Here is a 24,623-nt window from a genome sequence, read left to right as displayed (position 1 = left end):
CCCCCGCGGCGGCCGCCGCGACCCCCCCCCCCCCCCCCATTGGCGGCCGGCTGGGGCGGCGGGAAGGGGGCGGGCGGGAAGGGGGCCGGGAAGGCGGGCGCCGGCTGCTGGGCCAGGGCGGGGCGCGGCGGTGGTGGGGCATTGCCCCCGCGGGTGCCGGCAACAAGGGCGGTGTGGGTTGCGCGAGTCCGCGCCATTCGCATCTGGCACTTCTCCAGCTTGAGGTACGCCACCACCTTAGCGAATGTAGGCTCCGGGATAAGGATGAGGTTGGAGGCGGCGTTCCCAAAGTCCTCGTTGAGGCCGGCAGTGAGGGTACTGATGAGGAGCTCGTCGTCAACTGTCTCCCTGAGATCGAGGAGCTCATCGGCAAACTTCTTGAGGCGCATGCAAAAATTGTCGATGGACGAGTCAAGTTGCTGGCACCCGTAAAACTCGCCGTGGAGAAGGACCTTGCACTGTAGCTTGTTGTCGGTGAAGAGGCCCTTGAGTTTAGTCCAGACGACGTAGACATCGTCGTCGTCATCCACCACGGTGTGAAAGAGGTCGGTGAAAATGATGAGGTAGAACCACGGATGATGGTAGCGTCGAGGATCATCTACTCCTCGTCGTGGATCACGAGGGCCGAGTCCACGGTGCCGTCAATGTGGTCATGAAGAAGGTACTCGCGGAACACCACCAAAAAATACCGCTTCCGAGCGGAGTAGGAGACGGTAGATTGATCAAGCTTCACCGAAACACGCTCATGAATGTTGAGATCATGGACGAAGGTGACATCGGGACCAGCAAAGGAGTTGGAGATGGTGAATGAGGAGGAGCTCATGATGCGGGTGAGGGACGACTCAGGTGTAGGGGCGGCGGCTTGGGTGAGGAGCGGCGGCTCGGTGGTGGCATGGCGCGGGTGGTAGGGGAGCGGCGCGGGTAAGGTGGCGGAGGAGTTGGGGCGGAAGCGGGACAGCGGCGGCCGGCGGTGGGTGGCAGCGGCGCGGGAGGCGCGCGGCGGCAACAAAGATGGGCGGCGGCTGCAGGGAGGTGGCGAGGCGGCGGCGACCGACGGCAGTGGTGGCGGCGCGCGGCAGCGACGGTGGCGGGTGGCGGCGGCTAGGGTTAGGTGACGGAAGAACCTGCGATAGATACCATGTAGAAGGACAAGTATGGACTGTGCAATCACAATGCATTGATCGGTGCATCAAACACGTATAGATAAGTACAAAGGGGATTACAACCTTAACTATACAGAAAAAACAGAAGATGTGGCCTAGACACAATATACACATATACACAGTATACTTAACACCGACCACCTGCCACAAAACCAGCCTGCCTGACTACCAAGCCACGGAAGCGTATGTGGTGCTCTACACAGTGCCTATCTCGAAAGAGAAAAAAAGGGGGAGAGGGTATTATAACGTCTGTTTCCTCTGTTTTCCTACGGCAAGATCGATTCAACGCCACGTTCCCCTGCAAGTTGCATTGCATATGCTATGTAGGAGTATGTATGTTGTCCCATCTGGCCATCTCGATCGTGTGTCTACTGTGCACATATACGTGTACTGGTGTACGTCGATAGGTAGCACCGAGCCAACCGTCTGTGCGTAACGAAATGTCTGAGGCGGCTTCGACCACATACCGGCCGGCAACCACTCCTATGTATGAATGTATATGCACATACATACACAGCTGGTACAGAAAAAGGGAAGGAAGGAAGTGCAGGTGGGTGCCGTAGCGTCGCCGTCGGTGTCCGTCGCGTCTCCCTCGTCCCGCAGACGGGTCCCTCACCGTCCGCCGGCGTGCTCCACAGGATCAATACCCTGGCTTTGTCATGTGTGCCAAGCTATGACTACGAGACAAGTTCAAATGAAGGGGTTTGACGAAGTAACGTGGGCAACCGACAAGCACGCGGTAGCAACAAGTGACATTTTTAGATCACATTTTTAGGGGCCATTTTCTTGGATTGCAGGGTTTAAATGTAATTTGGCCGAGTTTTCTGCCGAAGTGGCTTAAATTTAGCTATACATAGAAACAACGGTGAAAAAAGAACGTAATTTAGGTCTTTCTGGCTCATGTCATCTATTTGTTGAAAAGTCTATAATACTTTTGAGATATGATTGTGTCCTGATTGGTTAATTATACTACGTCTTTCTACTAATCTACTGCAGATTAGTGCAACGATACGAACACCACTGTAAATGTACCTGTGACACTTTGCACTTGCAAATCATCTAGGATTCTCAACATAATAAATACAAAAATGTCGACGGCAATCTGCAGAGTATGTTTCAACTGGACCCGAGCAAAACGTGATTGTCATTCTTTTCTTTAGGGACATGATGTACATCGCCGCGACGATGTATTCCTTTCCGGGCTTCGTGGAAGATGATGTTTTCAGCGCATTAAACACAAAAAATGATGTTCCCATCGGAGACAACTCGTCATGTTTTTTCAACGTTGCATATGAGCAAAAATAATACTACTAGCACTAGTACGATGGCTAGTGTGACAAATAGTACGTTTTATAGGAATATAATAACTATATATATACTTCTGATGAATTCCCTGTTTCTTCTCGTGGTTTGTCTCCTCCATGTGAGACGGAATACACATCGATCGACTGTGATACGTGAAGCTTCCTCGCTAGCTAGCCAAACCGTGAGCGAACCGGGGCACAAGTCGCAGTTACCAGTAGCATTGACCGTTGCACCGACGTGGACGGGGCAGCTACCGGACCTGTTCTGGCTAGCTAGCCCACTTTGTAGCTCGACTGGAGAATACTTCCTTTGTCCCAAAATAAGTGTTTCAACTTTGTATTAGTTTTAGTATAAATTTGTACTAAGCTCAAGATACTTATTTTGAGACGAAGAGAGTAGTTTTGCCACTAAAAGTGGGACATGATCGTACCGGAGCGCATTGCCTTGTATCTATGGCCTGGTGTCGTGGTGTACATGGTCAAGAAACGGGTGATGGAATTATGGACGAGCGATGACCGTGTTAGGGTAGCCGTAGCTTCCAACTAGTGTGCAAGTGGTGATGTACTACTACGTGATGACGAAGCTGATGATCAACCCCCCACCTAGCTAATCGGGGCAACTAATAAGGTCACATCGCCATCAGCTGATCCGTGCCCGGAAGAACCACCGCGACGTTCTCTCGTGCATGGAGAAGGCCTAAGCTCAAGCTCAGGCCACCGTTTCTTCGTCGAGAGCGACCCATGTGTATATCAAGTCACATCGTCGCCCTGATCGACTCGCATTCCGGAGACTAATGGCAAAGCTTTGGCATCTACCATTCCACAAAAAAAGATAAACGAGATTCAGGTAGATCGTCACACGCATTGAACGAAAAATGTTTGCCGGATGAAGATGCATGGAATTTGCAAGCTGTACGTACGGAGACTTTTTGGGAGATGCACGGGCTGATCCGAAGATGAACGATCCCCTGATCTGAGGAACATGTGAAAAGGCATGAAGGTACTTTAAATGCTAAATTAAGATGCGAAGGAGGCCGTGTGCTGTGGTGGTTGAACTGGTTTCCGCATCGGAGGTGTTGGACTTTCTGATGCACCAAGACAAGGACCAGGGAACCACCAGCTCATGCACGCACTCCCCATATGCATTACTGACTAGCTCGAGATCTCTGCTAAACTACTCTTGTCCAGTTGTCCTCCTTTTTGTTTTGTTTATGTAGTTACGTGCTGTGTTTCGTTCTTCGGTTTACAAATGATAGACGCACATAACCAAGCAAGAACATAGACATGCCCAGACAGGGGCCTCTTTGGACAGCGAACATTCGAAAACGTCAAAATAGATCAAAATATATGCTTTTTGAACATGATTTTTTAAGAGATGACTTTGTGCTGCACACACGCGGAGAGAGAGGAGGGAGGTGGACTATTTGACTTCTCAAAATGAAAACAAAACAAAATTGAGCTCTTGCTATATGTGAGTGAATTTCATAGGGTCGGTAGCGCACCCCCATGATCCGAAGAGTTTCCACAGGAGGCATTCAAAATGTCCAAAATTCCCACGAAGGTCAGCTTAGTTTGCAGGATTCTTAAAACATGTGAATGGAACAAAGAAATGAGTTGTGCAAAAAAAAGGATAATAATGATTTTTATGGACTGATTTGTTTGGTTCACATGATGAATAAGAAAAATACAGTCAAGAGGCGAACCAAACATAAACAAATATAGTTATATAGCATGTTTTCTAGCCACTACATAAAAAAAGGTTGTGTGGGTCCATTGGGAGCTCTTATTCGACACCAGAATCGTTGAATTGTTACCATAACGCTGACATGGGCCGGTCTATTAAGCTCTCGCTGGCTTAGCTTGACTCCCTGATTTTGCCCGCTCCATTGCTAGCTAAAATGACGGGTATCATATTTTTATTTCAAGATATTTCGTTGAATAAGAAGAAGTTCACTGCTTTTTATAAATGTTGTGAATTAAAAATATTGGTTCACATATTAAAAGTGTTGGTGAACTTTAAAATATTCATGAAATAAAACATATTCTTAAATTTGAAAAATAATCATTGATTTTTAAGTGTTCACAATTTTCATAATATCCATGAACTGAAATGTAAAAAATGAAATGAGAAAAAACAAACTGATAAAGAAAAATTGTTAAACCGGTAAAAAACAAAAAAAATAAAGAAGACGAGAAACTTAGGAATACCTTATGAAAACTAGGAAAATCGGTCAACCCATTGCGACTACATAGATGTGTGTAGCACAACTAGCGACACACATCCTTACCGGTGGGTCCATAGCGACCCCACAGCCCCCGACACACTAGAAGGCTCCAATTTAGGGTGCTTAGATGAAAGACAAAAAAGTTATCATAGAGTCCAATTTTAGTGAGCTTGGAAGAAAATTCGGAGGGATCGTATTAGCTAAATAACTATCCCTATTTGTGAGTGTCTCCTCCACGTGCGATGGAATCCACATCAACCGACTGTGATACGTGAAGCTTGCTGGCTAGCTAGCCAGCTAGGTTAACCGCGAGCAAATCGGGGCACGAAATGACGGCACAAGTTGCATGCAGTTACCGGTAGCATCGACCAGTGAACCGACGTGGACGGGGCAGCTGCCACGGACTGTTCTGGCTGCCTAGCCCTCTCTCTAGCTCGACTAGAGAATAGGTTTGCCACTAAAAGTGGGACATGATCGTAACGGAGCCGTTGCCTTTCATGTATGGCTGGGCGTCGTCCAGGGAAGGATGAGGCATGAATTGATGGGTGAGATATGAGCCCATGACCATGTCAGAGTAGTTCTAGCTAGTGAGCTAGTGATGTGTGACGATGAGGCCGATGATCAACCCCTCACCTAATAATCGAGGGACGTAACCGTGGTCTCATCGCCATCTGATGTCCCGTGCCCGGAAGAACGACCTTGAGAGTTCGGTGTCACCAAAGGCCCCCGTGCTCGGTCTTGAAGAAGGCTCAAGCTCAGGCAGCCATTTCTTCTTCGAGAGCGACTCGTCTATCTATACATGAAATCACAGTGTCACCCCTAGCCTTAGTCCAGATCGATCTCGCATTCCGGGGACTCAATGGCAAAGTTTGGCACCCGAAGTCGCGACTACATTACAGTAGACAACAATGAGATTCGGTTAGATCGTCCACGCATTGGAAAACATGCTTGTCGGATGAACATGGACACCTGATTTGATTTGTAAACTGCAGGTACGTAGACTTTTTATTAGGCTAGTCATAGTAGGAGTAACATAAGTAGTAACATAGATGCCACATAAACAAAAAAGATGACGTCTCATGTAATTAAAGAGGAGAGAGACAAATAGAGTAACATAATATGTTACCATCATATAGCAGTTCCCAATATAAAATGAGTCTACAAATTAATAAATGAAGACATGTATGTTACTACACTTATAACACTTCCCATTATGAAGACAGTAATATGAACTATGTATGTTACTAGTCTAAGTTACTCCCCACTATGACCAGGCTTATCAAATACACGGGCTGGTTCGAAGAGGATCCCTTTGGGGAACATGTTAAAAGGCATTGAAGGTACTTAGGGCATCTCCGCCGCGGACAGGGGACAAGTTCGCGGTCACGGATGCGGGAGGCAGCTATCCAACCGTAGTCGTATACATCCGGCTAACAATTCAAACCAACCGAGCAAAATTCGATTAAACCGGACGGATTTCATTCAAGTTCGGATATAATTTACATAAGAAAGGTCGATATTACAATTGTTTAACTAAAAAACAAGAAAAGGAAACCTAAACGCAATACCGGATGACCACCTCATACGCGTGGCCGCCGTGCCCTGCTGCACTGTCGTCTCCATCGGTGCTATCGCCGTCGTCGTCCCTCCAGTGGCGATACGGCGCCGGAGGGCCGCGACAGCCATGTCCAGCAGCTGCCTGCTGCTCGCGGAGGAGCTGCTCCGCCTCCTGCTGCTCCGTGCGGATTGCCGCCGCGGCCACTACTGACATGGACTTCGGAGCCCTTGGGTGACCTTGCCACGGCCGGCGTTGGCGAAGCAGTCACTAAGCAACCACTCCTCGCCGATCTTGGCGAGCTCGCCGTCAAGGCGGCGGTGACGCCTGGCAGCCGTCTCCCCGGTGGTCACTGAGCAGTCGAGCACCCATGTAACAGCGAGGTCTGGGTTGTTGCGGACCAGTCCGGTGCCACGTTGCTCTCGGCGAACGCAGAGCGGAGACTGGCATTGTGTCCGTCGTACCGCTCCTGCTGCCGAGCCGCGCGCTCTGCCTTAGAGACGAGGTCCCTCGAGCCCGAGGGACAGCCGAAGTAGTGGACGAGGCAGCCTCATGCCTTCTTTTTTGCGTGCGGCTCCTCCTCCTTGACGACGAGGCAGTGGCGGCGTGGCAGTGACAACGACACGTTGATGTGGCCGCAGCGGCTACGCAGCGGGGATGCAGGCTCGTCCTTGACACGGCGTCCACTCTGGATGCCACAGTCGTGTGGGGGCGAGGCAGGCTCCTTCTTGACGCAGCGTACGATCTGGACGTCGCGGTTGTGCCGGGGCGAGGCCGGCTCCTCATTCACCGGCAGGAGCGTGGATGCCTACTCGGTCTTGACGCGGCGGGGAGGCCTGCTCCTCCTTCACGCGCCCCGACGATGGCGGCGACGACCCCATGTCACGGAGCGACTACTCTGTCATTAACTCGATCTGAGGGATAAAATCTTCGTTTGTTAGAGTGGCCTCCTTGAGTAGTCAGGGCGGCGACGGTGGCTCCTACGGCTGTTGCGGCGGCGTCTGGTCCTCCTTGACACCAGAGGAGATGATGATCTCCTCCTTGGCGGAGGAGCCGGCTGCCCTGGATGTTGACGGGTCTGGAGAGCGTCTGCGGCGGCGTCAAGAACTGCCAGAGGAGGAGCTTCTGCCCGCTCCGTCTGCGGGCGCGGAGCACCACGACTTTGACATTGCCGCATCGTGGGAAGAAGAGGGGGAGGGAGGGGCTCGGGAACAGAGACGGGGGAGGGAAGGGGGCCGGTGCTCGGGGTGCATCTTTGTGCAACTCCGGTGCACGGCTTAAATAGCCGCAGCGAGGACCAGGCGAAGGGCAGGTCGGCTGCTTCAATGCGGCGCATCGGCTGGAGTTGGTTCCTCGGGAACCTGCGTCCACATTGAAGCGACGGCTTGCCGCCAGGTCGCATCGGACAGCACCGCCCTCCGGTCACATCGCGGCATCAATGCCGGCCTCCACGTTGTCTGGGCCGACATGAATGCGACACAGTAAGTAGCGTGCATCAGAAGGAAAGCGCAGGAGGAGCGGATGACGGGTTGTTGGTGGGTCGGGGCAGGCAGAAGCGGCTTGGGATCGGTCTGGACTCCCATAAATTTCCCCACATTTGTCTCAGATTTGCGGGAGAAATCGCGTCCGCACCGTCCCGCGGACTGGTACAGATCGGCGTTGGATGGCTTCCACGATTCGAACGATTGTGGAAGGTTCACGGCTTCATCTTGCAGATGCCCTTAGTTCCCGTTTAATTTCTTTTCAATTCTAACAGATGTTGGAAAAACATCTTCATAGACTGGAATCATTGGAAATTTTCGTAAGAACGCAGAGGATGTGATATTTTTTGTTGCCTTCACAATCCTTTCAGCGGGGTAATCAGGTCATGCGTGATGGAAAACCTGTGCTAGTAGTCAATATATATCTTGCAGGATGCAAGGCACGAACAGCATTACTTCGTTATCATACGTACTGTACATTTTTATCTATTACTTCCTCTATTCTAAAATAAGTGGCGCAACTTTATACTAACTTTGCATTAAGGTTAATACAAAATTGAATCACTTATTTTGAGGCGGAATGAGTATTATTCAGAGTTAATCAACGTGTCTTGATCCGCAAAAAGAAAAATCAACGTGTCCTGGTTAGGAAGATTTAAACAGTCGCAGACACGCACGGCCGTTGCTTCCGAGTCACACTCACTTGTGCCCGTGCTATACACATATAAATTTTTGCAGCGGTTGGAGAGTCGACATACGTACGGAGATACATACATGAGTACGTACACAGGCAGTTCCAAACGTCTGCTACTATTTCGGCTAGACGGCCGCGCATAACAGCGACCTGCCATGCGAACAACAGTGCAGCCGATGTGATGTACTCCTACGTACATGGAGCATGCTTGTGCCTGCATGCGACTGAATGAACTGCTTCGCCGTTGGTCCAACTGCGTGCGTGTACCGACCACCTGCCACGAAACCAGCCAGCCAGCCTGCCTAGTGCCTACCAAGCCGTTCACTTCCCGGCCACGGAAGCGTATGTGGTACTCTACATAACTTTCTCGTGCCTATCTCGACAGAAAAACAGAATGTACTACTTTCTCTGTATTACTCCTTCCGTCTTATAATGTAGTAAGACGTTTGTCCACAGTTTAGTGTCAAAAAACGTTTTACGTTATGAGATGGAGGTGGTATAATTTAAATCGTTTATTTATGATACGGAGCGAGTATAATATAGCGGTGTGTTTCCTCCGTTTTCTCTATGGCAATATAGATTCAACGCCACATGCCACCGCAACTTGCGTTGCATATATGCACGTTGTCCCATTTGGCCATCTCAATCGTGGCAAACTGCACACGTGTGCGTCGGTAGGTAGCACGTGCCCGTCGAGCCAACCGCCTTACGTGCGTAACGAAACGTCTAAGGCGGCTTCGACCACATACGGACCGGCAACTGTATATGCATGTATGTACATGTACATACACAGCTGGTACAGAAAAAGGGAAGGAAGGAAGTGCAGGTGGGTGCTGTAGCGTCGCCGTCGGTGTCCGTCGCGTCTCCGTCGTCCAGCGGACGGGTCACTCTCCGTCCCGTCCGCCCAGCCGTCCGGCGGTGTGCTCCACGGATCAATACCCTGGTTTTGTCACATGTGCTAAGGCCAACTTCAGCGTGCGACCCTATCCTGTCCGGCCTCGTTCGTTTGAGGTAAAACTGACAAGCGAGATAGCCTAGCGCGTGAGAGCAAACGGACTTTTATTCGTTTTATGTCCGCTTTCGACCCATCCGTGGCCCAAATTTACGCCGCTTTTGGGATGAAACGGACACCACGCGGACGCGCGGACCGTCTACGCATGTTCTCTCCTGGCCCGCCCGTCGGTGGCACAGGGCGGGCCTTTTTCTATCCGCCCCCCTCCCTCCCTCCGGCCGCACCCCCTCCACTGTTCCCCTCGCTGCCGTCGCCGCTGCCGCTGCCATTGCAGCCGTGAAGTTCGGACGCGCGCTCGCTCGGCCCCTTTCCCTCGGCGCCGCCGAGCTATCCAACCACGGCCACCTGGTTTGCGCACCCGCCGGCCGGATTTGTGCTCTAGTTTTGACTAGTTGTGCTAACTATAAATTTTATTGTGTAGCATGGATACAAGTTTTGGTATTGGGAAGAAGAGTACATCGATATATTGATAGAGCGAAATTTAGTACACGTTCGTGCACTTTTAGCTAGCATAGAGGCTGTAGATGAGACAAGTGCACTTGTTGCTAGATTAGAGGTTAGACACGTGTGACGCCCGGATAATCAAACTACAGTAACCTCTGCTAATGATGCCACGTCACCACCCTTACTGTTGTAAACCTCGCGATGATTCAATCCCGTTTGAATTCAAAATTCAAAATCAAGGCAAACAATAAAAGTTTTCAAACATTAAAACTAAAATGTTCCATATGTGTCAAATATTGCATAAATAATTATGGTGGAGAATTTACATTTTTTTATAAAGTATTTAATTGCATTAAAATAAATAAAACAGTAAAAAAGACAAATAATTAAATGCCTTTACTAATTAATAAATTATCAATCTAAATTATTTGGGGACTAGACATTTTGTGACAGTGGATTAAATTGAAATACTAAATTAGACGCTATGTATATATTTTACAGAAACTAAAATAAAACAGGAAAGAATAAATAAAAAGAAAAGAACAAATAAAAAACAAAAGAAAGAAAAGGAGAAAGGAGCCCCCGCCCGACTAGACCACACGGCCCAACCGGCCTCTGGTCCAACCAGGCCGGCCCACCCCGTACCCCCATAACCCCACTACCGAATCCCTAACGCAGCCACCACCCCACTCTCCCCTCACGTTCGGTCTCTCCCTCTCCTCCTCGTCCCGATCCAGATCTGGATCGGGAGGGGGAACGAACCCACGGCCGCGCTCGAGCCCGACGCCGCCCTCGCCGCACGACGACCACGCCGGCGCCCGGAGCTCCCTCGCCGGACCACCTCAACGGCCTGCTCCCTCCCCGTCGCCCGGTCGTCCCCGTCGACCTCCTCAACCCCCGCTGCCCTTTTCCCTACGGCCATCGTGAGCGCCCTGTTCGCCTCCCCTTCTCTCCCGCTCACGCGCCATGGCTGTCCCCTCCCTGCCACGCTGCGCGCACTTGCCCGCTGTTGCCCGAATCCATCCGAGCCCGCGCCTGGAGCTTCGCTCCCCCACTGCGCGCTCGCCTCCCTCGGCATCGCCCAACGCCTGCGCGCGCCCGGGGCAGCCGCTGCAAGTTCCCCTGGCCGCCCCTACCCGCGCCCGGGGCGCCCCCTACGCGTGCGCCCGCCGTAGGTGCCGTGCTCCGCCGCTGGATGGCCGTCGATGTTGTGTCGCTGCTGCTGCATCCGGCCCCGCTGCCACACGCGTCGCGCCGCTCCTTCCGTGGCCCGCCGCTCGTGCCCTGCAGCGCAACTCACCCCGTCCCGCTCGACCCGTGCCGCCGCTCGCCTCCACTGCTCCGCTCGAGCCTCACCACGCTCGCCTCGCCCTGGCGCGCCTCTTCTCCCTACTGCTACGCGCCGCCGCTGCTCGCCCCTCGCGCGCGCCTCGCCGCCCGCGTCCGCCTCCACCTGGCCTCGCCTGCCTCCAGACGCTGCTTCGGCCACCTGGCCGGTGCCGCGGCCACCGGCCTGCCCTTCTCCGGCGCCCGGCTCGGGCCACACCCGCGGTGCCCGGTGCCCGTTTCGCCCGGCGCCCGCAAACTCCCCCTGGGCCACTTACGAACGGGGCCCACGCCCAGAACAAAATAATAATAATTAAAAAATAAAAATATTATTTAATCAATTAATTAACTAAATAATCAACTTAATTTATTCTATTTAAATTAACTAATTAAGGTTAATTAACCTAATAATTAATTAACCTAACTAACTATTGTTAATTAGCTAAACAGTCCCTGACAGGTGGGACCCACTTGTCGGGTTTACCAGGTCAACTGTCAACGTTGACTGCTGATGTCATGCTGATGTCAGCAAGCACTATTCTGAATAATGTTAATTTAATTAATAATTAATAAATTAGAAAGTGATTTAAAAGTTTAAAAATTAATATAAATTAAACCATAGCTCAGAGAAAAATACTTTCTACATGAAAGTTGCTCAGAACGATGAGACGAACCCGAATACGCAGCCCCCGTTCATTTGTCACGCATCCCTAGCATAGCAAACACGCAACTTTCCCCCTCCAGTTCATCTGTCCGAAAACTTGAAACACCGTGGATATTTTCCCGGATGTTTTCCCCCTTCACCGGTACCACCTCTTATCGCGTTAGAGCAGCCCTAGCACCGCTACTTGTCATTGTCAGGCATCGTTATGCATCTGTTTGCTTAATATTTATTGTTTCCTCCCCCTCTTCTCTCGCTAGACACCGAGACTGACGCCGCAGCTACCCAGTACGACTTCAGTGTTGACGACCCCTCTATCTTGCCAGAGCAATCAGGCAAGCCCCCCCCCCTTGATCATCAGATATCGCCTACTCTCCTCTATACTGCTTGCATTAGAGTAGTGTAGCATGTTACTGCTTTCCGTTAATCCTATTCTGATGCATAGCCTGTCATTGTTGCTACAACTGTTGATACCTTACTTGCAATCCTAAATGCTTAGTATAGGATGCTAGATTATCATCAGTGGCCCTACACTCTTGTCCGTCTGCCATGCTATACTACTGGGCCGTGACCACTTCAGGATGTGGTCACGGGTATATACTATATTCTTTACACTGTTACATTACCGGGGAAACTGTTTGGAGATGGGGGCTGAAGGGGCAGGTGGCTCCATCCAGGTAGTGGTGGGCCTGAGTTCCCGACGGCCCCCGACTGTTACTTTGAGTCGGAGCGACAGGGCATGTTGAGACCACCTAGGAGAGAGGTGAGCCTGGCTCTAGTCGGCGTCCGTGGTTATTTCAAAATAACACGCTTAACGAGATATTGGTATTTGATCTGAGTCTGGCTACTGGCCTATACGCACTAACCATCTACGCGGAGACAGTTATGGGCACTCGACGTCGTGGTATCAGCCGAAGCCTTCATGACGTCAGCGACTGAGCGGCGCGCGCCGGGTTGCACCGCGTAACGCAACTTCCTTTGTAATGGAGGTTGCTAGGTCTGCTCACCGGCCGCATACGCAACGTGCAGGTGTGCAATGGGCGATGGGCCCAGACCCCTGCGCCATAGGATTTAGACCGGCGTGCTGACCTCTCTGTTGTGCCTAGGTAGGGCTGCGACGTGTTGATCTTCCGAGGCCGGGCATGACCCAGGAAAGTGTGTCCGGCCAAATGGGATCGAGTGTGTTGGGTTATGTGGTGCACCCCTGCAGGGAAGTTAATCTATTCGAATAGCCGTGTCCCTCGGTAAAAGGACGACCGGAGTTGTATCTTGACCTTATGACAACTAGAATCAGATACTTAATAAAACACACCCTTCCAAGTGCCAGATACAACCGGTGATCGCTCTCTCACAGGGCGATGAGGGGAGGATCATCGGTTAGGATTATGCTATGCGATGCTACTTGGTGAACTTAACATCTACTCTCTTCTTCTACTGCAAGATGGAGGTTACCAGAAGCGTAGTCTTCGATAAGGACTAGCTATCCCCTTCTTATTCCGGCATTCTGCAGTTCAGTCCACATATGATACCCTCTTTCCATTTGATACAAATGCATACATATGTAGTCTAGCTCCTTGCTTGCGAATACTTTGGATGAGTACTCATGGTTGCTTTGCTCCCTCTTTTCCCCTTTCTATACCCGATTGCTGCGACCAGACGATGGAGTCCAGGAGCCAGACGCCACTGTCGATGACGACTACTACTACTCGGGAGATGCCTACTACTACGTGCACCCCATTGACGACAACCAGGAGTAGTTTAGGAGGATCCCAGGCAGGAGGCTTGCGCCTCTTTCGATCTGTATCTCAGTCTGTGCTAGCCTTCTTAAGGAAAACTTGTTTAACTTATGTCTGTACTCAGATAATGTTGCTTCCGCTGACTTGTCTATGATCGAGCTCTTATATTCGAGTCCTCGAGGCCCCTGGCTTGTAATAGGATGCTTGTATGACTTATTTTATTTGTAGAGTTGTGTTGTGATATCTTCCCGTGAGTCCCTGATCTTGATCGTACACGTTTGTGAAGGAAATATGCCCTAGATAATCATGATAAATGTTTATTATTTATTATTTCCTTATAATCATGATAAATGTTTATTATTCATGCTAGAATTGTATTAACCGGAAACATAATACATGTGTGAATACATAGACAAACAAAGTGTCACTAGTATGCCTCTACTTGACTAGCTCGTTAATCAAAGATAGTTATGTTTCCTAACCATGAACAATAAGTTGTTATTTGATTAACAAGGTCACATCATTAGTTGAATGATCTGATTGACATGACCCATTCCATTAGCTTAGCACCCGATCGTTTAGTATGTTGCTATTGCTTTTCTTCATGACTTATACATGTTCCTATGACTATGAGATTATGCAACTCCCGTTTGCCGGAGGAACACTTTGGGTGCTACCAAACGTCACAACGTAACTGGGTGATTATAAAGGAGCATTACAGGTGTCTCCAAAGGTAGATGTTGGGTTGGCGTATTTCGAGATTAGGATTTGTCACTCCGATTGTCGGAGAGGTATCTCTGGGCCCTCTCGGTAATACACATCACATAAGCCTTGCAAGCATTACAACTAATATGTTAGTTGTGAGATGATGTATTACGAAACGAGTAAAGAGACTTGCTGGTAACGAGATTGAACTAGGTATTAGATACCGACGATCAAATCTCGGGCAAGTAACATACCGATGACAAAGGGAACAACGTATGTTGTTATGCGGTCTGACCGATAAAGATCTTCATAGAATATGTAGGAGCCAATATGGGCATCCAGGTCCCGCTATTGGTTATTGACTGGAGACGTGTCTCGGTCATGTCTACATTGTTCTCGAACCCGTAGGGTCTGCACGCTTAAGGTTACGATGACAGTTACATTATGAGTTTATGCATTTTGATGTACCGAAGGTTGTTCGGAGTCCCGGATGTGATCACGGACATGACGAGGAGTCTCGAAATGGTCGAGACGTAAAGATTGATATATTGGAAGCCTATGTTTGGACATCGGAAGTGTTCCGGGTGAAATCGGGATTTTACCGGGTTACCGGGAGGTTACCGGAACCCCCCGGGAGCAATATGGGCCTTCATGGGCCTTAGTGGAAAGAAGAAAGGGGCAGCCCAAGGTGGCTGCGCCACTTCCCCCTCCCCTAGTCCTATTAGGACTAGGAGAAGGTGGCCGGCCCCCCTCTCTCTCTTTCCCCCCCTTGGGAATCCTAGTTGGAATAGGATTGGGGGGGAGTCCTACTCCCGGAAGGAGTAGGACTCCTCCTGCACCTCTCTCCCTGGCCGGCGCCCCCTCCCCCCTTGGCTCCTTTATATACTGAGGTAGAGGCACCCTAGAACACACAAGTTGATCCACGTAATCTATTCCTTAGCCGTGTGCGGTGCCCCTTGCCACCATATACCTCGATAATACTGTAGCGGAGTTTAGGCGAAGCCCTGCTGCTGTAGTACATCAAGATCGTCACCACGCCGTCGTGCTGACGAAACTCTTCCCCGACACTTTGCTGGATCGGAGTCCGGGGATCGTCATCGAGCTGAACGTGTGCTCGAACTCGGAGGTGCCGTAGTTTCGGTGCTTGATCGGTTGGATCGTGAAGACGTACGACTACTTCCTCTACGTCGTGTCATCGCTTCCGCAGTCGGTCTGCGTTGGGTACGTAGACAACAGTCTCCCCCTCGTTGCTATGCATCACATGATCTTGCGTGTGCGTAGGAATTTTTTTGAAATTACTACGAAACCCATCAGTGGCATCCGAGCCTAGGTAATTTATGTTGATGTTATATGCACGAGTAGAACACAAGTGAGTTGTGGACGATATAAGTCATACTGCCTACCAGCATGTCATACTTTGGTTCGGCGGTATTGTTGGACGAGACGACGCGGACCAACCTTACGCGTACGCTTACGCGAGACCGGTTCCCTCGACGTGCTTTGCACAGAGATGGCTTGCGGGCGACTGTCTCTCCAACTTTAGTTGAACCGAGTATGGCTACGCCTGGTCCTTGCGAAGGTTAAAACGGAGTCTATTTGACAAACTATCGTTGTGGTTTTGATGCGTAGGTGAGATTGGTTCTTACTTAAGCCCGTAGCAGCCACGTAAAACTTGCAACAACAAAGTAGAGGACGTCTAACTTGTTTTTGCAGGGCATGTTGTGATGTGATATGGTCAAGGCATGATGCTGAATTTTATTGTATGAGATGATCATGTTTTGTAACCGAGTTATCGGCAACTGGCAGGAGCCATATGGTTGTCGTTTTATTGTATGCAATGCAATCGCGATGTAATGCTTTACTTTATTACTAAACGGTAGTGATAGTCGTGGAAGCATAAGATTGGCGAGACGACAACGATGCTACGATGGAGATCAAGGTGTCGCGCCGGTGACGATGGTGATCATGACGGTGCTTCGGAGATGGAGATCACAAGCACAAGATGATGATGGCCATATCATATCACTTATATTGATTGCATGTGATGTTTATCTTTTTATGCATCTTATCTTGCTTTGATTGACGGTAGCATTATAAGATGATCTCTCACTAAATTATCAAGAAGTGTTCTCCCTGAGTATGCACCGTTGCCAAAGTTCATCGTGCCCAGACACCACGTGATGATCGGGTGTGATAAGCTCTACGTGCATCTACAACGGGTGCAAGCCAGTTTTGCACACGCAGAATACTCAGGTTAAACTTGACGAGCCTAGCATATGCAGATATGGCCTCGGAACACGGAGACCGAAAGGTCGAGCGTGGATCATATAGTAGATATGATCAACATAAACGATGTTCACCATTGAAAACTACTCCATCTCACGTGATGATCGGTTATGGTTTAGTTGATTTGGATCACGTAATCACTTAGAAGATTAGAGGGATGTCTATCTAAGTGGGAGTTCTTAAGTAATTTGATTAATTGAACTTAAATTTATCATGAACTTAGTCCCTGATAGTATCTTGCTTGTTTATGTTGATTGTAGATAGATGGCTCGTGCTGTTGTTCCGTTGAATTTTAATGCGTTCCTTGAGAAAGCAAAGTTGAAAGATGATGGTAGCAATTACACGGACTGGGTCCGTAACTTGAGGATTATCCTCATTGCTGCTCAGAAGAATTACGTCCTGGAAGCACCGCTGGGTGCCAGGCCTGCTACTGGACCAACACCAGATGTTATGAACGTCTAGCAGAGCAAAGCTGATGACTACTCGATAGTTCAGTGTGCCATGCTTTACGACTTAGAATCAGGACTTCAACGACGTTTTGAACGTCATGGAGCATATGAGATGTTCCAGGAGTTGAAGTTGATATTTCAAGCAAATGCCCGGATTGAGAGATATGAAGTCTCCAATAAGTTCTATAGCTGCAAGATGGAGGAGAACAGTTCTGTCAGTGAGCATATACTCAAAATGTCTGGGTATAATAATCACTTGATTCAATTGGGAGTTAATCTTCCGGATGATTGCGTCATTGACAGAATTCTCCAATCACTGCCACCAAGCTACAAGAGCTTCGTGATGAACTATAATATGCAAGGGATGAACAAGACTATTCCCGAGCTCTTCGCAATGCTGAAAGCTGCGGAGGTAGAAATCAAGAAGGAGCATCAAGTGTTGATGGTTAACAAAACCACTAGTTTCAAGAAAAAGGGCAAAGGGAAGAAAAAGGGGAACTTCAAGAAGAACGGCAAGCAAGTTGCTGCTCAAGAGAAGAAACCCAAGTCTGGACCTAAGCCTGAAACTGAGTGCTTCTACTACAAGCAGACTGGTCACTGGAAGCGAAACTGCCCCAAGTATTTGGCGGATAAGAAGGATGGCAAGGTGAACAAAGGTATATGTGATATACATGTTATTGATGTGTACCTTACTAGAGCTCGCAGTCGCACCTGGGTATTTGATACTGGTTCTGTTGCTAATATTTGCAACTCGAAACAGGGACTACGGAATAAGCGGGCACTGGCAAAGGACGAGGTGACGATGCGCGTGGGAAACGGTTCCAAAGTCGATGTGATCGCGGTCGGCACGCTACCTCTACATCTACCTTCGGGATTAATATTAGACCTAAATAATTGTTATTTGGTGCCAGCGTTGAGCATGAACATTATATCTGGATCTTGTTTAATGCGAGACGGTTATTCATTTAAATCAGAGAATAATGGTTGTTCTATTTATATGAGTAATATCTTTTATGGTCATGCACCCTTGAAGAGTGGTCTATTTTTATTGAATCTCGATAGTAGTAATACACATATTCATAATGTTGAAGCCAAAAGATGCAGAGTTGATAATGAAAGTGCAACTTATTTGTGGCACTGTCGTTTAGGTCATATCGGTGTAAAGCGCATGAAGAAACTCCATACTGATGGACTTTTGGAACCACTTGATTATGAATCACTTGGTACTTGCGAACCGTGCCTCATGGGCAAGATGACTAAAACACCGTTCTCCGGTACTATGGAGAGAGCAACAGATTTGTTGGAAATCATACATACCGATGTATGTGGTCCGATGAATATTGAGGCTCGTGGCGGATATCGTTATTTTCTCACCTTCACAGATGATTTAAGCAGATATGGATATATCTACTTAATGAAACATAAGTCTGAAACATTTGAAAAGTTCAAAGAATTTCAGAGTGAAGTTGAAAATCATCGTAACAAGAAAATAAAGTTTCTACGATCTGATCGTGGAGGAGAATATTTGAGTTACGAGTTTGGTGTACATTTGAAAAACTGTGGAATAGTTTCGCAACTAACGCCACCCGGAACACCACAGCGTAATGGTGTGTCCGAACGTCGTAATCGTACTTTACTAGATATGGTGCGATCTATGATGTCTCTTACTGATTTACCGCTATCGTTTTGGGGTTATGCTCTAGAGACGGCTGCATTCACGTTAAATAGGGCACCATCAAAATCCGTTGAGACGACGCCTTATGAACTGTGGTTTGGCAAGAAACCAAAGTTATCGTTTCTTAAAGTTTGGGGCTGCGATGCTTATGTGAAAAAGCTTCAACCTGATAAGCTCGAACCCAAATCGGAGAAATGTGTCTTCATAGGATACCCAAAGGAAACTGTTGGGTACACCTTCTATCACAGATCCGAAGGCAAGACATTCGTTGCTAAGAATGGATCCTTTCTAGAGAAGGAGTTTCTCTCGAAACAAGTGAGTGGGAGGAAAGTAGAACTTGACGAGGTAACTGTACCTGCTCCCTTATTGGAAAGTAGTTCATCACAGAAAACTGTTTCAGTGACGCCTACACCAGTTAGTGAGGAAGCCAATGATAATGATCATGAAACTTCAGATCAAGATACTACTGAACCTCGTAGATCAACCAGAGTAAGATCCGCACCAGAGTGGTACGGTAATCCTGTTCTGGAAGTCATGATACTAGATCATGATGAACCTACGAACTATGAAGAAGCGATGGTGAGCCCAGATTCCGCAAAATGGCTTGAAGCCATGAAATCTAAGATGGGATCCATGTATGAGAACAAAGTATGGACTTTGGTTGACTTGCCCGATGATGGGCAAGCAATTGAGAATAAATGGATCTTCAAGAAGAAGACTGACGCTGATGGTAATATAACTGTCTACAAAGATCGACTTGTCGCAAAAGGTTTTCGGCAAGTTCAAGGGATTGACTACGACGAGACCTTCTCACCCGTAGCGATGCTTAAGTCCGTCCGAATCATGTTAGCGGTTGCCGCATTTTATGATTATGAAATTTGGCAGATGGATGTCAAAACTGCATTCCTGAATGGATTTCTGGAAGAAGAGTTGTATATGATGCAACCGGAAGGTTTTGTCGATCCAAAGGGAGCTAACAAAGTGTGCAAGCTCCAGCGATCCATTTATGGACTGGTGCAAGCCTCTCGGAGTTGGAATAAACGTTTTGATAGTGTGATCAAAGCATTTGGTTTTATACAGACTTTCGGAGAAGCCTGTATTTACAAGAAAGTGAGTGGGAGCTCTGTAGCATTTCTGATATTATATGTGGATGACATATTGCTGATTGGAAATGATATAGAATTTCTGGATAGCATAAAGGGATACTTGAATAAGAGTTTTTCTATGAAAGACCTCGGTGAAGCTGCTTACATATTAGGCATTAAGATCTATAGAGATAGATCAAGACGCTTAATTGGACTTTCACAAAGCACATACCTTGACAAGATTTTGAAGAAATTCAAAATGGATCAAGCAAAGAAAGGATTCTTGCCTGTGTTACAAGGTGTGAAGTTGAGTAAGACTCAATGCCCGACCACTGCAGAAGATAGAGAGAATATGAAAGATGTTCCCTATGCATCAGCCATAGGCTCTATCATGTATGCAATGCTGTGTACCAGACCTGATTTGTGCCTTGATATAAGTTTAGCAGGGAGGTACCAAAGTAATCCAGGAGTGGATCACTGGACAGCGGTCAAGAACATCCTGAAATACCTGAAAAGGACTAAGGATATGTTTCTCGTATATGGAGGTGACAAAGAGCTCACCGTAAAAGGTTACGTTGATGCAAGCTTTGACACTGATCCAGACGATTCTAAATCGCAACCGGATACGTGTTTACATTAAACGGTGGAGCTGTCAGTTGGTGCAGTTCTAAACAAAGCGTCGTAGCGGGATCTACATGTGAAGCGGAGTACATAGCTGCTTCGGAAGCAGCGAACGAAGGAGTCTGGATGAAGGAGTTCATATCCGATCTAGGTGTAATACCTAGTGCATCGGGTCCAATGAAAATCTTTTGTGATAATACTGGTGCAATTGCCTTGGCAAAGGAATCCAGATTTCACAAAAGGACCAAACACATCAAGAGACGCTTCAATTCCATCCGGGATCTAGTCCAGGTGGGAGACATAGAGATTTGCAAGATACATACGGATCTGAATGTTGCAGACCCGTTGACTAAGCCTCTTCCACGAGCAAAACATGATCAGCACCAAGGCTCCATGGGTGTTAGAATCATTACAATGTAATCTAGATTATTGACTCTAGTGCAAGTGGGAGACTGAAGGAAATATGCCCCAGAGGCAATAATAAAGTTATGATTTATTTCCTTATAATCATGATAAATGTTTATTATTCATGCTAGAATTGTATTAACCGGAAACATAATACATGTGTAAATACATAGACAAACAAAGTGTCACTAGTATGCCTCTACTTGACTAGCTTGTTAATCAAAGATGGTTATGTTTCCTAACCATGAACAATAAGTTGTTATTTGATTAACAAGGTCACATCATTAGTTGAATGATCTGATTGACATGACCCATTCCATTAGCTTAGCACCCGATCATTTAGTATGTTGCTATTGCTTTTCTTCATGACTTATACATGTTCCTATGACTATGAGATTATGCAACTCCCGTTTGCCGGAGGAACACTTTGGGTGCTACCAAACGTCACAACGTAACTGGGTGATTATAAAGGAGCATTACAGGTGTCTCCAAAGGTAGATGTTGGGTTGGCGTATTTCGAGATTAGGATTTGTCACTCCGATTGTCGGAGAGGTATCTCTGGGCCCTCTCGGTAATACACATCACATAAGCCTTGCAAGCATTACAACTAATATGTTAGTTGTGAGATGATGTATTACGAAACGAGTAAAGAGACTTGCCGGTAACGAGATTGAACTAGGTATTGGATACCGACGATCGAATCTCGGGCAAGGAACATACCGATGACAAAGGGAACAACGTATGTTGTTATGCGGTCTGACCGATAAAGATCTTCGTAGAATATGTAGGAGCCAATATGGGCATCCAGGTCCCGCTATTGGTTATTGACTGGAGACGTGTCTCGGTCATGTCTACATTGTTCTCGAACCCGTAGGGTCTGCACGCTTAAGGTTACGATGACAGTTACATTATGAGTTTATGCATTTTGATGTACCGAAGGTTGTTCGGAGTCCCGGATGTGATCACGGACATGACGAGGAGTCTCGAAATGGTCGAGACGTAAAGATTGATATATTGGAAGCCTATGTTTGGACATCGGAAGTGTTCCGGGTAAAATCAGGATTTTACCGGGTTACCGGGAGGTTACCGGAACCCCCCGGGAGCCATATGGGCCTTCATGGGCCTTAGTGGAAAGAAGAAAGGGGCATCCCAAGGTGGCTGCGCCACTTCCCCCTCCCCTAGTCCTATTAGGACTAGGAGAAGGTGGCCGGCCCCCCTCTCTCTCTTTCCCCCCTTGGGAATCCTAGTTGGAATAGGATTGGGGGGGGGAGTCCTACTCCCGGAAGGAGTAGGACTCCTCCTGCGCCTCTCTCCCTGGCCGGTGCCCCCCTCCCCCCTTGGCTCCTTTATATACTGAGGTAGAGGCACCCTAGAACACACAAGTTGATCCACGTAATCTATTCCTTAGCCGTGTGCGGTGCCCCCTGCCACCATATACCTCGATAATACTGTAGCGGAGTTTAGGCGAAGCCCTGCTGCTGTAGTACATCAAGATCGTCACCACGCCGTCATGCTGACGAAACTCTTCCCCGACACTTTGCTGGATCGGAGTCCGGGGATCGTCATCGAGCTGAACGTGTGCTCGAACTCGGAGGTGCCGTAGTTTCGGTGCTTGATCGGTTGGATCGTGAAGACGTACGACTACTTCCTCTACGTCGTGTCATCGCTTCCGCAGTCGGTCTGCGTTTGGTACGTAGACAACACTCTCCCCCTTGTTGCTATGCATCACATGATCTTGCGTGTGCGTAGGAAATTTTTAGAAATTACTACGAAACCCATCAGTTTGCGTGTATGATTAGTGTACGATTGAATCGGGGGCGTCACAAGTTGGTATCAGAGCCGACTGCCTATAGGAATCCCCCTTTCCAACTTCTTGGCCGAAGTCGAGTCTAGTCATTGAAAAACTTTTACCAGCATGGCTGTGCGGCTTACGGGCCCACGTCGCCATTTGGGTGGTATTAGGATCTTTTACTCCTTGTCTATACTCTGGGACTCTGATCTCTCGGATTAAATGAATTTTGCTAACTCTAACTCTAGGTTCTCGTAAATACTTTCTCCCGGAAAGCCCTACCGTCCGGACGATCGACTGCTTCAACAGAAGATTCTGACAATACTCTCAGATGTCCTCCCGAGACTTTGTGCCATCGCGTTTGCAATTCCCCTTCCATCGTCAACCCTTATGGATAACTACTTGCAGTTGTTATTCTTACATTCATCCCCAGTTGGTCTTGTTATTACAAGATACCCTGAAATACTCGTCATTGTTTCGATAATCCTTTGAGCTTACTGCCTTGCTGTTCTTTGTCATCTGAAGACCCCTATGGATAATTCTTGCACTTATCGAGTATCCGCTCATATCCCAGTTGTTCATGTGTTTCACAATGGTCTTCGAAATACTATTCGATCCTCCAAAAATCCTTAGTAGCTTATTGCTCTGCAATACTTGTATGCTTGCATTATGGATGCTTTCCATATGTCTGGCAATATTCGTTAGTATCCTTAGACACTGTCATTTTGATCCTATTGAGTCAACATGAGTGCGAATGCACGCAATCATCAGTTGATCCTTTTAAATTATCTTTCTGGCTCAGACGTCATTTTTGAACATTAGCTTGTTCTTGACCAATCTGTTTGCCGTCAATTGTGCCCTTAGGTCTATTGAACTTATCCACCCTTGATCAGAGCGTCTGCTTCTGATCCTTCTATTTGGAAATCATAATTCCTTTGATATCTAAGCATCGAATCATTCAGGTGTCCTATAATCTGATGCCCTTGCATCCTTTCTTCAACTGACTGTGTGCCGATGCTCACATCAGCTCCGCTATGGATTGTCAGATCCTTTATTGGATTATTATTCGATAGTGTCCTCCTTATTCAATAACCTTGTGAGCGTTTCCTCAGATATAAAATGCTTTTGGTAAATTGCATCCTCTGCTTTCTCAACTATGCTCTGTTTTTGAGCTGGTGGTATTTACTATTGAAGCTTGTGGTATATGTTTCCACGATACCCTGACGGGATGAACCTATGCCTTCCTTATTATGTGCGAACTCGAAGGTTTTCATGATTCATAATCTTCTGGTATTTTGCTAGATAAAATTTCTACACTACAGCTTCATCAAAAGTGAGAATTAAAATGAAAGGTTATGCATGGAAGAAGTGGGAGTCGACCTTGAGCCTTTGCGATCATGCCCATGGACCCAATTGTTGGGGAACGCAGTAATTTCAAAAAATTTCCTACGCACACGCAAGATCATGGTGATGCATAGCAACGAGAGGGGAGAGTATGATCTACGTACCCTTGTAGATCAACAACGGAAGCGTTGACGCGACGTAGAGAAAGTAGTCGTACGTCTTCTCGATCCGACCGATCCAAGCACCGTTACTCCGGCACCTCCGAGTTCTTAGCACACGTACAGCTCGATGACGCTCCCCGGGCTCCGATCCAGCAAAGCTTCGGGGATGAGTTCCGTCAGCACAACGGCGTGGTGACGATGATGATGTTCTACCGACGCAGGGCTTCGCCTAAGCACTACAACGATATGATCGAGGTGGAATATGGTGGCAGGGGGCACCACACACGGCTAAGGAACGATCACGTGGATCAACTTGTGTGTTCTAGGGTGCCCCCTGCCTCCGTATATAAAGGAGCCAAGGGGGAGGGGGCGGCCGGCCAAGGAGGGCGCGCCAAGGGAGTCCTACTCCCTCTGGGAGTAGGATTCCCCCCCCCAATCCTAGTTGGAATAGGATTCCTTGAGGGGGGAAAAGAGAGAGGGGGCCGGCCACCTCTCCTAGTCC

The 24,623-nt window shown here is 48.1% G+C and overlaps 1 long non-coding RNA gene across 1 annotated transcript; it reads left to right on the top strand.

Annotated features, from left to right (window-relative positions):
- The first annotated feature begins 10,559 nt into the window (after window positions 1–10,559).
- On the top strand, window positions 10,560–13,844 carry LOC147964054 (uncharacterized). The gene is made up of 2 exons (XR_015607366.1): window positions 10,560–10,801; window positions 13,522–13,844. It is a non-coding gene; the product is annotated as an uncharacterized LOC147964054 (long non-coding RNA).
- Window positions 13,845–24,623: the final 10,779 nt, after the last annotated feature.

Source organism: Triticum urartu, chromosome 6A (genome assembly GCF_056163025.1).
Source record: "Triticum urartu cultivar PI428250 chromosome 6A, HENAU_Tu73, whole genome shotgun sequence".
Classification (NCBI taxonomy): Eukaryota; Viridiplantae; Streptophyta; class Magnoliopsida; order Poales; family Poaceae; genus Triticum; species Triticum urartu.
Note: the sequence above shows the minus strand (reverse complement) of the source record. Positions and strands in the feature narration are given on the sequence as shown.